The sequence below is a fragment of the Haliaeetus albicilla genome, chromosome 4 (assembly GCF_947461875.1).
Source record: "Haliaeetus albicilla chromosome 4, bHalAlb1.1, whole genome shotgun sequence".
Taxonomy (NCBI): Eukaryota; Metazoa; Chordata; class Aves; order Accipitriformes; family Accipitridae; genus Haliaeetus; species Haliaeetus albicilla.
Genome location: NC_091486.1, coordinates 39273670 through 39291945, shown reverse-complemented (window position 1 = coordinate 39291945; position 18276 = coordinate 39273670).

The window sequence follows — 18276 nt, the reverse complement described above, 5'->3', positions numbered from 1 at the left end:
TTTCCTTCTGCTTGAATTACTGAAGCAGTTTTACCCTACTTGTTTTGCAGCTAGGTTTGGGTTAACATCTTGAATTCTCTTTGACTCCTCTGGGCTTTTTCAGGGTTACTAGTGGGCCCTGCAGCCATGTCATCTGTATTAGCCCCTAAAACACTGCCTGTTTCCATCTGCCAGTCACACAAATGCATCCTGAGACTTTAGCAGCACACCACCACGTCTCAGTCTTCCTAGTGGGAGCAAAGACTGCCTTGCAATAAAGACAAAACCCACCAGCACAAACACATGTGACAGAAAATAATGAAAACTGGATCTTGATCAGCCAGAAAATTACCCAAAGGAAGAGAAGAACTAAGGATTTGGAGAAAAGTCTCCAGCAGACAAATCTCAGCCAATCTATTCATGCCGTGGGCTCAAAGATGGCTTTGCTCTGAGCCACAAGCAAAAAGAACTAAAAAAAAATACCTCACTTCAGCAGTACATAAGATGAAAGCAAAAAAACCATCTGGAGCATCAAGTCTGTCCCACCTTGTTTCAGGCGACTCCAGACATGATATCAGGCTGTCTTAGAGGGTCAGACCAGCTCACCCATGGGCACGTTAGAGGGTCATACCTAGAAAAGGCTTCATGCTTCCCAGCTCAGGCTTTCTAATAAGAAGCTGAAGTATATTCCCTCTGCACTGTTCTTCAGTCCCTATACACGACTCAGTAAATAGCACAGAGAAGACAGATATCACTTCTCTAAAACCTGCAGCCCTTAAGATGTACCAAATCATGTATCAAACAACAGTGACACCTTAAAATCACAAGTGACTGCTGAAAGTGTTGGCTTCTATTTTTGGAAGGTAATTCCTTCCCTTTAAGTATCTTGTTTAAAAAATAACAGTTTTTCCCCCCTTCCGTTGATACTTGTGACAGAATGATCTCAAGGTCTCAATTACTCTGTTTTTGGTGTGCTAATCCCCTTGGAGATAACATGTTGCAGTCACTGTGAAACCAGGCACTTAATGAGATGATTGAAAATAGTAATCAGGTACTAGGTGAAATGCTTAACATCTGGCTATTTGGGATTACTGACTCTAAAGGACAAGTTGAATTATTTTTCTATTACATTTATTCACAAATGCATTCAAGCTTGTTATCCTTACTTCAAAAATACATAAGCAATGTCGTTGACTTCACAGAACTACACTTGCTGGGTCAATATGGCTGAAGCTGTAGACATCAAAATGCCAAGGAAGAGGGTGGATGGACTTGTGAATGGACAGATATGGGCAATTTACTCAGCAGATCTGTGCCTTGTGGTAAAGGACCATTCCTTCCTTGAATTCCTCCTTTGCAGTCAGTTCACATGGTGGTGGTGAGTTCACAGACAAATGCCCACTACTGAGCAAGTGCAACGTCCCCATATTTTCCATGCTGATGTTTTCCACACTGATGTTTCCTCTGGTGGGAGCAACTGTGACCACACCTACAGGGGAACAGCCAGTTTCTCCACAATCCCAAAGTGTCCTGACTTCATGTAAGCAGAAAGCGCTTAGTGCCCATCAGTAGAAGAGCTGTTGGCACCAGTGGAAGCAGATGGGAACCAAATCTAATAAAAGGGCAACAGCCCAGGTCCTGCAAGACAAGGACTCTCATCCAGAAGCTTTCATAGCATGTCAGTGAGAAAGAAAGGGAAGATCTAGCAGAAAGCCTAAAACTGGTCTGCGTAGTAGAAGACGTTCTCCTATGATATGACCAGAAAGGAATACAAGTAAGAAACCACATGGTCTCTAGAAGTCTTTACGAGAAAAGATAAACAAAGGAGTCTCCATCTCAAGCTGAGAGCAAGAGTGAGAGGCAGAGATCTGCCTTAATGTTTTCATCTGTTTATGTCTAGCCCCATCAGTCAAGACCTTCTGAGGATGCTGTTTTCCTCGGAAGACTCCACTTTTCAGACTAATAGCATAACAGAAAGCCCACACTGCAATTCCTTGTGTCATTCCTCCACAAAGCAGGGCATTGCCTGTTCACAGGTAGGATGTGTACCACAGCTCCTGCACTGGAAGGGCCTGCACCCTCCACACAGTTTTCCTTTTGCAGAAGCAAGAACCACCACCAGGTATATAAGCACTACATTTCAAGACATAAATAAGAACCTAAAGCAACCAGACCAATTTCCCCATTAAATGCATATTGCCACCATGAGGCTGAAATGAAGGCCTGGGTCTGAATGTATTGTTGACAGGAATCCATTTCCAGAGGCATCAATTATTTATGATTGCAATAAATCACTTACAAAGCGCTGTAAATTCCAAACAGGGTTGAACAAACACAAGGCTTCATCAACACCCATTTCTCTTACAGCCAGAGCTGGGCTAGGAAGAGGTGCCTATCTTAAACAGAATTGATTGGAGGTATTGTACTCAGGGTATTGTACTCTGAATAAGGGGTAAACTTTATAAAATAAAGGGTAAATCAAGGTTAAACCTCATTCAGGCAGTTCCAGGGCTGCAATGTTAACTGGTAGCGATACTTGAAGTCAGTAATTTACAGCTGGCTTGGGGTTGCCTGGACGGGACGTCCACACACATCTCTTCTGCTATGGAGATATGTGTGTACAGAAGAGGTTCTGACACCTCTTGAGATGATCAGGAAAAGCTCCATGGCATCTTCTGCCTGACCCTGGACAGTCACTGTGCTTACCTGTGGCTATGCTCAAATCACCTGGGTAGGGACAGCCCTGACCAGTGGGAGTCTGTCCACCAATATTAGGACTTGGAATTTCTCCTTACATCTTTTTATAAGCAAAACTTGGGACAGATCCTGTGAAAAAATGCTGTGTGAAGGTTTCATGAGGCACACATTAAGTAATCTGCTAAACAGGAGCAAGCTTCTGCCCAGCGTAATGTGAACCACACAGTGAAATGCTGCAGCCAGCTAATATGAGGTCAGATCCTGCTCATACTGAGAGCTCCCCAGCTCAAGTATGATCCAGCTGGTGGGACCCACTGCTGCGAGCAACCTTAGCACCATTCCTTCCTCCTTTGGGAGCTTCTACAGCTTGGCTGTTATCTTTCAAATCCCTTCCTTACAAATAAATAAATAAAGCAATAGATAGATGGCACTGACACAAGAGGGCAGAAAAATCAGTGTGCCTGTTTAAATCATTTGCTGTTCGGGATATATTTTCTCTGCCAGACTGTTACTTCAGCCCTGTGGTTCACTTTCCCCTTTTTTTCCGGACCGAAAACCTACCGTTTTCTCTGAGAGTCTGAGTGCTGCTGACTCCTTTGTCTGAGTCAGCCGCTATTAGTCACTTGGGGCTAATTTCTGCTAGGGTTTTATTCACTGCAAGATCCACAGAGGGATTTAAAGCTTTGCAGCAAGCCACAAAGGCCTCGTTGATCATTTAGCCAAACCCAGGGCTCTCTGTCACCTACCCATATCAGCCCAGAGTGACTCAAGCAAGATGAAGGGTGATGTGACACTGCAGTGGATCCAGCCTCATGTCAGCAAGATCGGAGTCTAACCTCCAGGTTTGAGAGGCCATCTGGCCCAAGAAGGAGCCATAGGCTTGATTTCTCTTCACAGGGGCATCACTGGCAATGTAAAAAAGCAGAATCAGGCCGTTTGGAAGCAATGAAGGCTGTGATCCAGTGTCCCAGGACTTGGCACTGACACTGACACCACTGAGCCAGCAGTGATTTTTCCCATACTGACTTATCTTGAAAACATCCCCAGTATGCCAGCAGTGATTTGGAGAGACATGCCAATGTATTCTGGGCCATTGAGTATATCATGTTTCTGTGCAATTTTAAGAATTGCAGTATCAGCCAAATCTTCACAGAATATTAAAAATACAGAAGAATTTATAAATATTTCACATTAAAATTCACTGCTAACAGTTTGCAAACTTCCTGCTGTAGTCTAATGCAGTCAATGGGTAATGAATTTTGCAGTTTTGGGGTACATTTATCTAGTTGTGTAATTTCCAAATTGCCCACATTTTGTGGGCAGCCATGGTCTTCTCTGGGGTCCATGCATGGCATGGAATACAGTATGTTCCTGGCCCACAACCTACCCATTAGGTTCAGTCCTTGAGATTATTACAGATAATGAACTGCTGGGAAAGAAACATGAGGAAGAGCAGTGGAAGGGCTGGCTGTCATGATGAACAAAGGCTACTGAAGACATCAATAACTGATTCCCTTTCTCTCTCTCATGGCCTAATGGGAAACATCTGCCATGTATTACTTCCAGCCAGGCTGTCAGTCCATGTTGTACACATGGTCCCCTGGCAAAACAGGGAGCCTTGGGCCATGCATCCAGTATGAGTCAAGATGCTCCACCTTGTCAATGTGCTTCCAGCTAAAACAAGCAAGCTGTGCTCTCCTAGCATGGACAACATGCATTGTCTGCAAGGGGTCTGGAGTTTTCCCCACAAAGGGCAACAAATTATGTTACTCCCACCAGAAAAGGACAGAAGGATAATTAGCTTTCTGTCTGTCTGATTCACATGAAGGCATTTGAAAGACATTTTTGGTTTCCCCCCCCCTTTCTTTCTGTTCTGCTTGATCTGAGAACCTGCCTTTGCATTTTGCCAGCAGGTTTCCTTAGTAGGATATTTCTGAGCTGTGATACTTAGTTATTTGTGAAGGGAAAAAATGCAAAATTCATCTTGCTTCCCTAAAACCAAAATAAATTCTAAACACATCAGTATTTCTCTGAGAGATACTGCACTTTCTGAATGTCCATAATTGCATGCATCTACACATGTACATGTGCATATTCCTACGGCTGTTCTTAGAATACATCTATGTCACCTTTTGTAAGCAATACAAGGCCACCATGCCTATCCTACAATCAGCCAAATGTCATTTACCTGTACAAGAATAACATTAAACCTGTTTTATCATACCCATCACTGCCTGTGGGAAGGCACCATCCTAGCTCAGACTTTTCTGGCCCTCTTCTTTCAATTTTTCTAGCTGAGTGTAAAAGTTACAGAATTAAATAGCTGCACCTGCTTTGATATTTGGCTAATTATCACTGTCTTTTGGGTGACCTGAGACCACTTGGGTTGCAGCAGCAGCAGCAGTCCTGGGACTATTTTACCTCCCTTTTGAAGCAGCCAAATCTGCAGCCTAGTAATTCTGCCTAACTAACAGTTTCAGAATATTCACTTCTTAAGTATTAAAAGGAGCAACATTTTTTTAGAAAACACTATGAAAATATGGCCCCTGTATTGAGCCTTCTGGCAGATGCCTAAACATGCAGGGACCTGAAAAGCTTGGTGAAAGCCTTTTAAAATCTGTCTCTGGTTTCCCAAGCTGTTCAGTTTGTCATCTACCAACAAGAAGTCATCTTGTCAAAGACCTACTCTTCACTGGCACCACCTGGCACAGGATGGGGAGGTGAAGAGAGGTAATATTGACCTCCTGGATCAGAGATGTGCAGCTCGTTTGGCATCTGTGGTCTTGTTTCCCTTTCCCTGAGATCTCCCCAAGTCACAGAGCTCAGGGAAGCCTGCAGGAAAGCAGTAACAAGGACATTTTCACCCCTTTCCCTGCCAGGCTTGGGACAAGAGGTCAGACGGACATTACCACCCAAATTACTCACACAGAGACCTTGAGAAAGGGAGGTAGGCTTTAATCAGCATGCACATTAGCTTTGGAGGTCCATACTTGTAGAAGGCAGCCACTAGCTGCACCATGCTCAGTACCACTCCTCACTCCAGCTGCCCTGGTGTCAGAGGTAGGTGTTGGTAACCCAGCACTTTCAAATACCATGGAATTTAGCAGAATTTTGGCAATGCAACCAACCAATGTAACCTGCTGCCAGTATGTCTGCCTACACAACTTGCTACTGCCCGCCAGCTGGTGGCAAAGCTGTTGGTTATTCCTTATGATAACCTTTCGCTTGTCCTCCAGTGCTCATCTGCCCTGGATCCCCAGGTTGCATGCATCTGTAGCAGCTTAAACGTACCCCAATCATCTTAAAAGTGAACAATGCATACCTATGGCAAAAGTGAGCCCACGGCCCATGCAATTATTTGCTGACAACACTCCATCAGGCAAGACTTCAGGTACATTTCCTGTTTGCAACCCTATCTAAACACAAACCTAATTTTCCACAAACCCTTAGAAATCACGTCCCTTCAAGCTTGTGAAAAAGTCTGGAAGTATAGAAAAGTTCTTCTATCCAACTCATTCAGTGGGAACCCCTTCAGCAGAAAGAAGTAAACCAAAGCTCTTGCCCAGAGATTGGGAATTTTCCAATTCAGGCTTTTGTGGCTCGCACCCATCTGCACTAGTACAATAGCAGGGCCATGTCTGGCTCTGTGGCAAACTCAAATGCAATTGGCAGAAATGGGGAAAGAGATATAATTGTGTTTCCCCAGGGAAAGTGGTCATTAGGAGGGTATTATCTGGATAGTGGTTATATAAACTGTGGCTGAATGGGCTTTATTTACAATAAGAAAAATTGCCAGAAAGTGATCAGAACATATGCAATCTGATGAAAAGGCTGCACTTGAGCAACATGAAAAGCCAATAATCTGTGAGGAAGCAGCTGTTTGATACCTAGGAATTTTAAGCAGGGATAGTGCTGGGGGAGGGATTTCAAATCTAATCAGACTATCAGTTTCAAAATTTCTCAGTAGTCCCAAACCTTGTCTGAAATTTGGAGTAACAGACAAAGAGAAGGCTGCTGCAGTCCACAGGCCAGGTTCAGACCTGATTTATACTTTCTGCAAATCCACAGCATTTACAATAGTGCACCCCCTGCCCTTTGGTACATAACCTTTTCACAGAGGCAAGGTCCTGTCCTCACATATTCACTATCAAGGAGGTCTTACACATCTGAAAGAAGGAATCTGTCCCATTACACCACAGTTTGTCCCATTAAGCCAATGCCAATCGTGACATCTCTGTAAAAACTTGTAACAGCCCTGAGACTCAGTCTCACAATATCTCTTCTACACTTGCAGCCACAAAGTGCTAGATCAGCCCCAGTCAAATCCCTCTTTCACATCTTGCTGAAAAAAATGTGTGAATGACTACAAGATATACACAGGAGGTTTTATCTTTGATACCTGCCTTCATTGCACATATCCCAACATGGATTCAAGAGCAGCATTTTTCCTTAAGACAACACTTTCTAGAAAAAGGCATAATAATTTTTTAGCATTATCTTTGTGAATTTGTAAGCATACACCGGGACATAAAAAACTTGGTCTGTCAGAGGAGCTTAGTTTAGCTTGACAGGTTTGAGACATTACAGGGAGAATTCTGTAGGGATCTTAAGTAGCTCAGTGAAGTCAAGCATGTACTTGGGTTTCTGCTTCTAGATCCTTCATGAACTATAAACCACCAAACCACTACAGACATGTGTTCCTCATACAGGAGCACAACCTTATCTAGCAAAAGAATCAGCTCCCTATGAGTTTTTGGCATAATTTATAATTAATGTAAGAACATAAAATGGCTGCACCTCCAACTGTTTTCAGCTCATCACCTTCCAGCACTGCACGTGATTGTTGTGTATTTATAATGCAGTGGATTACTTTTTCATGAACATGTTCCAAGTTCCCCTGAATACATATAAACTTGTGGTGACTGTCTGATTCCCACTCGTTCTCTCCCACGCAGGTTTTTATAGACTCCACCACAGAGGATCAGAGCTCTCCAACTTATTCCTCCTATGAAATCTAAACTCTTGATCAGCTTTGTTGCCTTTTCCTGAGCCTCTCTCCATTCTACTGTATCCTTTATGAGATGCAGAGACCAGAACTGCCTATAGGATTCAAGGTGTGGGCCAGCCATGGATTTGTACAGCAGCACTGAGATGTCCCCTACTGCTCTCCCAATTCCACCAGTATTATAGGGTTTCTGCTAAGCATTGGGTTGAAATTTTCATGAGACTTTCCATTGTAGCCCTAATCTCTGTCTTCATCTGTAACAGCCAACTCAAAGGCCACCATTTTACATAAGATGTTAGGTTTATTTTTTCTTAATGGCATTATGTTACATAGTGGTTTAGCTCACACTTTATTGCTCACTCATGAAGTCTCATGAAGATGTGCAAAGGCTTCATCCCCTAACCTGAGTAACTCTGCACCATCAGACTAGATACAGACCCCTCCAAAGAGACATTTGTATCTTCCCAACACAGATATTTCAGATAAGCAAGATGTGGAAGAGTTTCTTTCTCTCCACAAGATGTGTAATTTTTAGACAGCAAAAATTAGGCAGGATAAATGCCACTGTGGAGCTCTAATCCCTGAGTTCATGAAGGTAGGCATAAGAAAGCTCCTGCGATCTCGAGCCCTTCTATACGACCAGAAAAGTGGGTCTGCAATTTCTGGCAGAACAGGATTAGTATTAGAATTAATATTGGAGTAGGATTCAAAAGGCACAAGTTTCAGTCCTTTCTCTCTACAGACTTTCCCTTCTCCTTTGTTGTCAACAGTGCTGAGAACCACAAGACACAGTACAGCATACTCTGCAGACACAGCTATTTACCTGACACCAGCTCAGTGACTATGGAACTTCCACTTTTGTACCAAGTGCATATACCTTCTGGGGATTTAGTCTCAATCTTTTCCTGCTCTTAAATTTAAATCTTAAATTTAAGGTCTGAGAAATCTCTTCTCTCTAGTTCACTAGCCATATGTCCCCTTCCCATATCATAATGGCCACCTGCAGTTTTACACACAGCATATGGAGGAATTGTGTGTATGTATTTGTGTGAGTCTCATTCATTCAGCATGAATAGTCCTAGATCTTCCAGTGCAGATGTTAACAAATATGGCCACTATCCTCATTGCGCTCAATCAAACAAGACCAACTTGTTCCTAACTTCAAGCTTTAGAGTACCTACAGACTGTCAGACCTAACCGTAATTTCCCTGCTTCTTATTTTCCTTCTCTGTTCAGCTAGACAAATGAACACTGCACTCCCTGAACTGAAGAGAGAAGCACAAAGATTGTTCATTAGGCAATGAGTACTCATCTAATTTGTAAGAAATGCAGACAGTTTTGCTGGATTTCTTTTTTTTTATGCATTGTTCCCTCTCTCAAAAAAAAAAAAAATCTTCCAGCTGCCCTGCAATTACATAAGGTTATACTTATTCAATAATTAGATAGGAGACCTTTAAGGAAAAGATGAGGTATCAATGAACCAATAAAGTGTCTCCTTTCCTCTTAGAGTTAATGGTGAGCAATATCCAGTTCTGCCATTGTCTAGAGGTTGGTTTTAGTAAGGTGACAGTGAGATGGTCCAGCTGTTCTGCCTATTTGTAGGGTTTGAAGATCTGTTGCTAAACCACTGGGCACAAAAGAAATAATTTTTATAACGCTCTTTGAAATTGTCTTTAATTTATCAGCTTTCAGAGTAGTCCCTCTTTTTACAAACACTCTTGCAGCACTTATACTAAGACATTTGAGGGCTTTTCTGCCCTCAAATTGGTTTGTAAAACCAAAACCATTTTCAAGACCACTTTTTGAAGTTCAATGAGAACAGCAATTTCTTTTCAAAATAAAAGAGTAGTCACATGCAATTCTAAGATGTTGCCAAAACTAGACAAAAAAGCCCTCACAACATAGAACATATTGATCAGGCATTTGAATGCTGCAGAATTGTTCCGGTAAAAGTCTGCTTAGCATAATTACACTCTATACAAACTTCCTCACCAGCTCAACCAGAAATTGGATGCTGTTTATCCTGTCTTACAAAGAGATGTCTGGTAGTACGGACCACAACTTTAACTGGATGACTACCTCATTGGTACTACTTGTTTCATAGGAAAATGCACAGAACATCTACTATGCCATTGATGAATGCATTACATTCCCATGGTAGCTGGTAACCATTGCTTACATCCTAAAATGTTAGGAAACACATATTCTTGCTTCTTTACCCAGATGCAAACAATGAAAAGTGAGTCAGCTCAGGGAGAGAAGAAGAGAAGCTACAAATCTATTTGATTCTTTCATATCTGAGGAAATAATCCTCTGGGATCTCCATAACCCCGAAGAAATTAATGGAATGTCTCCCAAAAGGATTCACCAGGCCTCAAGTCAGAAACTCCATCCCCATCATGGATATTCACGGATGTATTCTCACAGCACTCTAACAGAACAGGGCATACCTGCTTTTTTCCTCTTTATCAGGGATGGACTGAGATAAAAGGCAAGGTTTGAATGGCATTAAGACTCCTAAAATGGCCATTGGTACAAAGTATGATTTACAAAAGCATGCAGCTATGAAACTTCCCCTGATCTGCATCTTTACATACCTAATTTCCTGAAAAATTTGGTCCTAGGTGACCACTGCTCTGAATACCATCTGCTTTCTGCAGCCCTTTTCCCTTTTTAGCTGTCAGAACTGCAGGACCACCGTGGCTAAGACAGCAGCATGGAGCTGCTCCTTTGCATGCATTGCTCATGGCTTATACCTAAGCACCACAGGCATGCGCTGGGGCAAATCAGCAGCCCAACAACAGGCTTGCAGAGTTACCACTGAGGATGTGGCTTGCCAGCAGAACATTTACTACTGGAGATTAGGCATAAAAAGTGAAGAAACCAGCATGACCCTGGCAACTCAGGTTGGATTTGCAGGATTGCCAGCAAAGGGGGAAGGCAAGAAGGAAGCGCAATGAAAAAAAAAAAAAAAATCGGTAAAACCATTTTGCTTGTAAGCAGAGCACATTTTTGGTTGTGTGACTGAAAGGCAATAAACAGAGAGCCAAAGACAATAAGCACAAAGCCGTTTTCACAGAGCCTCTTCTCAGATTAAACTTAATTTCCCACTAGCTTGTCATTACTTTGATTATAGTACTGTTACTATTGGTGTATCATAGTCCGAGATGTAACGCTGCCAACAAGCGAGTACATTGCAACCCCTAACTGAGCAGCTTTTCTAGGAAGCGCACTGCTGTTACTGGCTGGAAGCACTCTAGAAAATGGCTCTGACCTGCAAGATGTCAGTTTGCTAGCAGGCATTAGGACACTGAAATCGCACCCTAACTCCACAGGAAGAAAACCATGGTAGAGGTTGGTGGTGTTAGAAAGGGACTCAAAACCCCCAAGTTTAAGTCTCACCTTCGCAAGGGGATTGTTGCATGAGGTGGGATGGGGAGGCTGTCCAGGCCTTTTTGTCCTTTCCCTGTGTCCACCACAGACACCAAGGGAATACAGGGATAGAAGAAGGGGACGCCATCTGCTCACTGGTCTGCTATCAGACTTCTGGGGCCTGAGATGCTCCAGGGAGATCCATGGATAAAGCATGCGCATTTTCCTCGCAATCACAAACATCTGCAAATCAGCACTATCAATCTGCTTTGAACAAGCCACAAATGGCTTGAGGAGGCCAACATTGTAACAATTTAGAGTACCTGCTGCCAAGTTAGCTACTCACTATCTGGCTATAAATCTTGACCTGACATATGCATATGCTATGTTTTCCAGCTTTCTGGCTTTCTATCCTTTGTTTTGTAATCCCAGAATGACTGCAATTAAGGAACACTATCTCATCAAAATGCCTATCAGCAAACTAGCTTGTAAACACTCATAATAAGTATGGCTAATAAAATACAGTTTATTAGCCAACCTTGTACAGTATTTTTACAGCCTTTTCCACTCATCATTGAGAAAAATAAATCCTTCGCAGCTGTGCTGGAGCTGGCATTGCTGCCAGCCTCCCTTGTTCTCACCTGTAACAAGGTGAGTAATTAAAGTCCTTATAGGAGCAGCAGGGTTTTTATTGCCTGCCACAATTCCATCCTCTGCTTTTCTGACTGACTCAGAGACTGCTGCAAATGTTGTTTCCAAAATAGATCAGCAACAAAACTTGCTTTTGTTGTGTTAAATAATGGAAAAATTCAGAATCTTGGCTGCTTGACAGTCCTTATTTCCTGTCCCAGGATACCCAGTAAAAAATCTGGTGGCCCCTGAGAAGTCTGGTGGATCAAAATCCCTGGTCAGGGGTGTGGAAGACCTGTGCCTGTGAATCACTGCAGTTAAAATGGTAACAAGCAAATAGCTGGAAGTGGGGTGGAGGGAAGCCTTCACTTCATAAAGTTCTCAGGAATCAATTAATCTGGAGTGATGGTAGATAAGTGATTATTTGTTTGGGGTTTAAGGGAACTATAAACATTTTCCTTTTATTTATGCCATGACCTTGCTTGTTCTCAGCCACCAACTGGACAAATGAACCACAAAATAGGAAGAGTGCAAAAAGCTTAAACCATTGATTCAAAAGAGAATGTTTTACTTAGTGGAAAAAAACATGCATAGTCTTCTCTAGTACAAGATGCTGTTTTGTAGCAGAGCCTTTTTTTCCAAAGGTACTTGGTGAAGTCAATTATCATGATATATGGAGTTACTTTCCACAAGATAAACATAAAACCAAATGCTTGGCAGTAAACATAAACCTCCCAAGTTTTCCACCTTCTTCCGTCCTTTGATCTCTTTTTATTACTACATTCAGAAGTATAAATTGATAATTTATTGAAAAATGAATGGTAACATTTACCAAAGTGGCACTATTTGCTACCTGTTTTACTGTGAAGAGAGTCTTGTTTTAAGAGCTTCTTTCTTTATGTTTTTTAACACAAGCATAAATAAAAATGATCCTGAAAAGATGACTTAAATATTTTTCCTCTTTTCTTCTTTTCCTTAAAAAAAGAAACACTGAAATAAACCCATGGAAAGGAATAATATTTCACTGTGTAAATACTTTTCCCCGTCAGGTCCCAATGTGGCATGCCAGCACTGCAGCCTGGAGGAGGTACCACAGGTAGAGATGTGTCCAGGGCACCTGGGAACCAGCCAGCAAAAAAACTTAGAAGCTTCAGTCTGGGATCCTTATCCAGAGTAACAAAAATCCCTGCAATTCCAGGTACAAATGTAGACTATTGACCTGCTTAAGGCAGCAAAGTCATCAAAGGGATTACTCCTCATTAGCACCCAAACTGCTAGGTTACACTTACTACCAGGTGTACAACCCCAGGACCAGCAGATCACTCCTTCAGATAATGCTTGCAGTCAATTGCCCAGAGCAAGGTTTGCAGGGAAGGTGAATCGCTATTAGTGGCACAATTTACATACCTGGAAAAAAAAATCCTTCCCCATGTTATAAAGCAACCCATGTGCTTGGGGGCATGTGAGAAAACCACTGAGCAGCAGCTCTGATCAGACGAGCTGGTCATCCAGCTTCCCCCAGGTGTTTCCCTTCAGAGGAGAGTAACATAAATCATGGCATCCTAGAGGAGCTCAAGGTTGCAATCCCCTCCAGCTGGGATCAGTGATATGTGGTGCTGCTAATTACAAAATGCTGTAAATACATATTCTACCATACAACCTTTCAAGGTTCACTATAGAACATAACCTCCTAATCTTCCTGAGACTCTTCCTTATCCAAGTGCCTATAGACAGATTAGCTGCTGGACTGAGCAATTGAGGGCATTTCTTGCTGCCACTAACACATTTTAATGAAAACCATTTTATTAATATTTTCACATATGTAAAGTAATTCAGCCGGACTGGAAACTGTCCACATAAATTCCCTGTGACTACACTACTTACAGTCTAATTCTCCCAATTCTACAGAGCAAATCACTCCTACCTTCTGCTATGTCCTGGAGCTGAATAGACAATGATAACTTTCCATGGGACAGATAATTAAATTAAATCCATTCAATTCTAGAAGTTATCACAAAACTCTCAAGGTTTGTAACAAAGGGCCTAATACTCTATATAAGTTGTATAATGACAACTGTATGAAAACTATATAGAATTTTTCCATAAGAGCAGCATCCTGCGTTGAGACAAAACATCTCCTTATTATAAATGCATCCTCTCAAGCACTCTAACCCTCTAAAAATACAGCCTAAGATTGAAGTCACACTGTATTAAGCACTGTAGTATTCTATTTTATACATTTCTTATGCAACCCCATTCACCAGATGCCTTACAGAGTCCCCGCTAAGGATTCAGTCATCCTTTAAGTCATCCTCTCACGAGTGGAGAACTACACACAAGTGGAGTTGGAGGTAGATTTGGATTAGGTTCTCTGCATAAGTGGATTTTATACAGCTGCCCACTGCTATGGATTAATATCAGAGATGGAAGGCCAAACACCTCCACTGTGCATGGCAGGGAAAGGCTGCAGAATTTGTGTTTCAGAGAGTGACCCACAAAAAAATCATGAGGACATGAGCCCTGCTCTTCAGTTGAGCCCCAGAAGCACCGTTGCTGAGCACAGCCCTTAGCCTGCAGCTTTTGGAAGCTGTTATGATGGCTTAGAGACATTAGGACATGAGGCTTGAGACCTTGGCCTGGCCAGATAGTACCTGGGAGAACTAATGTAGGATAAAAGCAAGTTCCTTTTCCAAATACCTTCTGATGCAAGTAGTTACTATGTGGGAAGGGAAAACAAACTCAAATCCTGAGCAGTGAAAGGAAGGTCATGTTAGAGGTAAGGACCAGGTGTTACACCTTGATCCCTTCCTGCTGGCTAGAAAGGCCCTTGGAGGAGACTATTGTTAAAGTGGGTATGATACTGCAAGTCCAACAGCCGGGGGGGTTTGCTTGGGCAAATCCCAGCTGGCAATGGATGTCTTCAGACAGAGAATGAGATGTGGCTGGTCTCCAACAAGGCATACTCTGGCTCTTTAGGAAGTCTATAGGACTTGCAAGTCCCACCCAGTGTCCAAATCAAGCTTAATAAAAGTTGCAGCTCTGATGACTGGAAGGTCAGACTTAAGCCCAGCAAATTGGTGAGAAAAGGGTCTTAAATCAGCATAACAGCGCTAAAGACAACCACCATTCATTGTTGTAACACATGAGTAAACCTGTAATACATCCCTCCCTCTACACAGGATTAATTCTCTGATTAGCACCAGAAAACCATTTTAAAAAGAATTTATATGCAGCACTCACTCTTAACACATCAGTTTGAAAATCTAACCAACGTGGAAGTGGCTTTCTCCATCCTCTTCTCTGATAAACATAACATTTCTGTTTAAACACTGGGAGAAGCCATTCTGTTTAGTTAATCCTGATCTGTTGAAGAAGATATATTAAATCAACAGCTGTCACTTTTTAGTAATTCCTTAGAGTGAATAGCCTTTGCAATGGATTTTCTCTGGCAAGGAACGTAACAGAAACGGCTTGGGGTAAATGAAGGAATTCTGCAGAAAAGCCACTCCCAATTTGAAGCGGATAATGAGCACCAAGAGCTAGCATGGAAGCAATTAATTCTAATCACTTATGAGACAATAAAATTTAATTATGGGTTCTTTGAAAACTAAAAACCCAACAATTATTGTTAATAGGCTTTTCTTGATGGCAGACAGTGAACAGAATTTGTTGAGGCTCTTTTTCCTGCAGTTAATTTAAAAAAAAAATCAGCTTTTAGTTAAGGATGCCCAGGCTATTGCGCTAAGTTTAGATCCCACAGGACAGAAATGCAATTGTTGAGGAACTCTTGGATATGCTTTTATATAATTGGCATTCTCCTCTCTGCTGATGTCTCAGATCTTTATTATCTTTTCAGAGGTACTTTCATCTCGGTACAGCTGGATGTCTCCAGCATCATTTCAGGTACATTCATGCTAGTAAGAACAGAAATTGCAAGTGGTTGTTTTGTCATGTGCTTATTTAGGTGCTGTACAAGAGCTTTAGTTGGAGAGTAACAGTGGTGGTAAGCCAGAGCACAGCACAACCAGGGGACTCCTGCTCTGTGTTGATGTGGCTGTGGCCCACATTCACTCTCTTCCTGCACCAGATGCTGCTGCAATTTCAAACAGAAAATGACCTACTTCCTCTCCAGTCTAGCAGCATATCTCACCCAGCCTGAACTGCATGAGGATGGAGAAGGACCATCAGTTAAATTGTGGTATTTCTCATTTTGATGCCTCACTCGTCTATTTCTCTCCCAGCTAGCTACAGAGCATGCCTTCTCTTGCACTTGAAATAGCTTCCAGCCCTTTCGAAGTATAATAACCTCTGAGGCTATCATATCTACTAGAAATGACTTAAAAGCATTTACTAACAAATGTAAGCTAACAAATCTGGAATTTGCCCAGTGACTTAAATGTCAATCCTTCTTCCCCTGTACTCTCTCTCTCTGCCCTTTGGGGCCTGTGCTTAAGCACCCTTAGGAGTCTGTATTTTCTCTGTCTGGTTTGCACAGTGTTCAGATGGTGAATGGCATTACTATTCTATATGTTACTGATGCCCATGATAACATGGGCATATATATACCTCTTCCTCACCACCATTACAGGACTTCTTTGCTTACCTGTGCCAAACTCTAACAGCCATGTTTTGTTGTCTATAGGAAAATTGCAAAGGAGAGACTCCCCACGAGATACTCTTGCTGAGGCCCCATGTGCTTGGGTATCCAAATGAGATATAAATGATACAGCATTGCTGAGATCTGCATTTCAGGATCAACAGCTCAGGCTAAGCTGCAAAATAGATCAATACTGGTACCTTTATAGCTGTTGGAAGAGCACTACAAAAGATTTCAATGCTTATTTTAGGATATACTAAGAACTCAGACCTGCTGGCAGAAAGAACACACTATTTATTTCTTTCAGCTGGCCACATCAATGCATTCAACATTTGACTAAAGGCTCAGGTTTGACCCTCAGCAAAGGTCACATTTTGACCGCTTTACCTCCACCATTCTGTCTCCCATGAATTGTGAAAGGCAGCAAGCACTTCAGCCCATGTCCTGTGATGCTTAGTCAGAACATAACCCACTTTTCTAAGAGTTGTTCCAAGTGCTTCTGTCATAAGGGGATGGATTGTAACGCCTCTCAAAGATGGTGAATAGCAGAGGGCCATTTTAAGCTATAATAAGGTCTCATTACTACAAGAGATCTTGAAGGACAAGAGCTTGGCAGCATTTAGTAATGCTTAGGAAGTCAGAAAAAAGAACAAGATTGTCTAGAGCTGGAAGAGCAAATTTTTTTCCTGAAAAGGTGCCTGATTCTCTATGATTAATATCTTGGGCAATCACTTACACCAGAAGCTAAAAGCAGTGTAAAATCAGCACAGCAACATTATGCTGGCTTTGCACTAGTGTAAGCAACTCTGTAGAGACTGACAAAAAACATATCCATAGAGTTTAAGAAACTTCGTGCTATAGGATTTAAAAATTGACCTCTAATACCAAGAAACTTTCCCTGAGAGAATGAATTGTGCCAGAACTACAAACTCTTGGCACTCCTTGCAGCTCCCTGCAAAACAGCTGCACTTGCTACTCTTGGATACTGTCTTAGACAATCCAGAGCATTCATCCAAGATTATGGTAATCCCAAAGCACTAGCATTACTCCCTAGCAATTATTCATCTTTTCCCCAAAGTACATTATCATAAAGCTTGAACATAATTTGCAACAAATGCTTTTGTCATCTTTACAAACTTCCCTGAATTAAAAGAGTTTATCTGAACTGGTATTATCAGTCTGCAGAATTCAATATATTTTAATTATGAGGATAAGTGAGAGTTTAGCCTACCTAGTTAATGACAAAATATCATGTTCTCCATTTAATTAGGACACATTAAAAGGTTCATATTTAAATTCTCTTCAGTGTATATGTGAAATAAGTGTTACAGCATAACTAGATTGTTCCCTATAAATTACATTATGCAGTTTTAGACATTGAGATGCAGAAGGAAGAAAAACAGAGGCTTTGGGTACTATTTGGCAGCTGACTGTTGTAGCATAGGAGATTTCAATGTCCTGCAGATGGCTATACAGCAGTAGCATTCATATGCTTCATATGACATGGCAGCACCTCCTGTCCTTGCAGCAATGACAACAGCACTAATTACGTCCGCTGAAAGCTTGCCGAAGTCCAGGTCTGCTCTGGCTATGATTTGTTGTTGTAAACACTATAAACAGAAGAAGCCAGAGGTGCTCTCTCCTCTTGCCACCTTGTCTTGGTTGTTGCATGAGCCCACCTTCCTGCTGATGGTTGTTTGCATCCGACTGGGATACAGGCAGCAGGCCTGCATCAAGCCACTGATATTGCACTCACACTGCAGTTGTGGGTTTTAGTATAGTGCTAACTTCCAATCCCTTCCCTACTTCCATGGATCACTTTATAATGAAGTTATAGAGGTGCTAAGCTCCCAGCCAGACTCCTAGATACCTCTGATGGAAGCACAGAGAACAAAAGCACAAATAGGCTTTTAAACCTTGAGAGTGCAAAATATACTTGGTATGTGGGGGAAGGAAAAAAAGATGCCTTACAGGCTGGTGGCAACATCCAGTCCAG